The sequence below is a fragment of the Rhinopithecus roxellana genome, chromosome 20, assembly GCF_007565055.1.
Source record: "Rhinopithecus roxellana isolate Shanxi Qingling chromosome 20, ASM756505v1, whole genome shotgun sequence".
Taxonomy (NCBI): Eukaryota; Metazoa; Chordata; class Mammalia; order Primates; family Cercopithecidae; genus Rhinopithecus; species Rhinopithecus roxellana.
In genome coordinates, this window is record NC_044568.1 from 25,966,279 (window position 1) to 25,968,926 (window position 2,648).

The following is a 2,648-nucleotide window of genomic DNA, read 5'->3' on the forward strand; positions in this document are numbered from 1 at the left end:
ACCAGCCTGGCCAACATGGTGGAATCCCATTTCTACAAAAAATAAAAAATTAGCTGAGTGTGGTGGTGTGCTCCTGTAGTTACAGCTACTCCAGAGGCTGGGGTGGAAGGATGGCTTGAGTCCAGGAGGTCGAGGCTACAGTGAGTCATGATTGCACCACTGTGCTCCTGCCTGGGTGACATAACAAGACTCTGTTTCAAAAAATAAAAATTAATAGGAGCAGCCGGGCACGGTGGCTCACACCTGTAATCCAGCTCAGGCGGGCGGATCACAAAGTTAGGAGATCGAGACCATCCTGGCTAACACAGTGAAAACTCGTCTCTATTAAAAACACAAAAAATTAGGCTGAGCGCAGTGGCTCACGCCTGTAATCCCAGCACTTTGGGAGGCCGAGGCGGGTGGATCACGAGGTCAGATCGAGACCATCCTGGTTAACATAGTAAGACCCCCGTCTCTACTAAAAATACAAAAAATTAGCCGGGCGTGGTGGCGGGTGCCTGTAGTCCCAGCTGCTGGGGAGGCTGAGACAGGAGAATGGCGTGAACCCAGGAGGCGGAGCTTGCAGTGAGCCAAGATCACACCACTGCCCTCCAGCCTGGGCGACACAGCGAGACTCCATCTCAAAAAAAAAAATAAAATAAAATAAAATAAAATAAAATAAAATAAAAAAATACAAAATACAAAATACAAAAAATACAAAAAAATAAAAAATACAAAAAATTAGCTGGGCGTGGTGGCACACGCCTGTAATCCCAGCTAATCGGGAGGCTGAGGCAGGAGAATCGCTTGAACCTGTAAGGCAGAGGTTGCAGTGAGCCAAGATTGTGCCACTGCACTCCAGCCTGGGTGACTGGACTCAGGCTGAGAGCAAGACTTGAGAGCAAGACTCTTGTCTCAAAAAAAAAAAAAAAAAGGAAAAGGAAAAAAAAAGACTAGGAGCAAATAAACTAAACTCCTAGCACAGGTTAATTTGATCTGGAGAGATAATGAGTGATTGTTGTTTTCTTGTTTTCTTCTTCCTTGTCCTTTACTTCCCCTCCCCTTCCCAAATTCCTGTATTGATTTAATTAAAATGTTTCAGAATTCTTCCTTTTCTGCTCTATCAGTTTAGGGACCTGACTTTCTTGGGGCAGCCCTCACACCTGTCTGTTGGCAGGTGGGCTCAACCCGAGTATGCACAGCACCTGGCCCTGTGTGATCACGGGGAGGTGGGATAGGGGCGCCTCGGGGAGGGGAGGGACCTCTTTGGCTTGTGCCCACCCATGCCTGCAAGCGCTGTGTTCTCGCCAAGTCCTCAGATCTCAGGCTTTGATCCTCCAAATGCTTGAAGAACATCAGCTCATTAGTTTCACCCCCGTGACTATACAGTGGGGTCGTGGGGGCTTCCCCTTCCTCCAACTCCTCAGGCAAGTGGATCTGGTGCCCTCCAGCAGGCAGCTAAGGACAAGTTGAGAAGTGGATGTTTGTAGAAAAGGTGTTGGGGGTTGGGGGTGGGGGTGGGGGTGGGGCGGGGGGGTGAGGGTGGGGCGGGGGGGGTGAGGGTGGGGCGGGGGGGGTGAGGGTGGGGCGGGGGGGGTGAGGGTGGGGGTGGGGACAGCAACAGAGGCGCTTGCCAGAGGCCATTTCCTTCCCTGGCAGATGCAGAATGGAGGACTTTATCAGGGTCTTTAAATTTTTAAAGACTTTTGCTGGTGATGTTTTGTCTTGCTGTCACTGTTTTATCAAAGAGGGTAGGCGAATGGGCTTTAGTGTCCTTAACTATTGTGTATGAGGGTGTGAAAGCCAAGGCTGCTACAGGGACCTGCAAAACGAAGATTCGTGGGCGGGAGCAGAGGTGGGGTACGGGGCATTGGGAAGCAGGAGAACTGTTAGTGCCTCACGCTGAATTGCTGCTGGATTCTGGTTTTGATCCATAGGTTCTGGATCACACCCTGGAAAACTAGAACTCAGATAAGATTGGTGTTTTGGTTCTTTAAATTTCTTTTCCTTTTTGTTTACTTGGTCTTTTGTGTAGGAGAAATCCACTACCACCTCGACTTCTACTATAAAGTTGGCAGCCCTGAGGATCCTTTTTTTTTTTTTGAGATGAAGTCTAGCTCTGTCGTCCAGGCTGGAGTGCAATGGCGCCATCTCGGCTCACTGCAACCTCTGGCTCCCCAGTTCAAGCGATTCTCCTGCCTCAGCCTCCCGAGTATCTGGGATTACAGGCGCCTGCCACCACAATTGGCTACTTTTTATTTTTAGTAGAGTCAGGCTTTCGCCATGTTGGTCAGGCTGGTCTGAAACTCCTGACATCAGGTGATCCAACTGCCTCGGCGTCCCAAAGTGCTGGGATTACAGGCATGAGCCACTGCACCTGGCCTTTTTTTTTTTTTTTTTTTTTTTTGAGACAGGGTCTTGCTAGGTCGCCCAGGCTGGAGTGCAGTGGCACAATCACAGCTCACTGCAGCCTCAACCTCCCGGGCTCAAGCAATCCTCAACCTCCTGAGTACCTGGGACTATAGGTGTGTGCTGCCATGACTGGCTAATTTTTATTTATTAATTTATTTTTATTTTTTCATAGAGACAGGGGGCTCATTATGTTGCCCAAGCTGGTGTTGAACTCCTGGCCTCAAGCCATCCTCCTGCTTTGGCCTCCCAAAGTGCTG

The 2,648-nt window shown here is 49.5% G+C and overlaps 1 non-coding gene across 1 annotated transcript; it reads right to left on the reverse strand.

Annotated features, from left to right (window-relative positions):
* Positions 1–2,006: 2,006 nt before the first annotated feature.
* Positions 2,007–2,134, reverse strand: LOC115895378. Its single transcript, XR_004055579.1, has one exon. It is a non-coding gene; the product is annotated as a small nucleolar RNA U109 (small nucleolar RNA).
* Between the last annotated feature and the right edge of the window lie 514 nt (positions 2,135–2,648).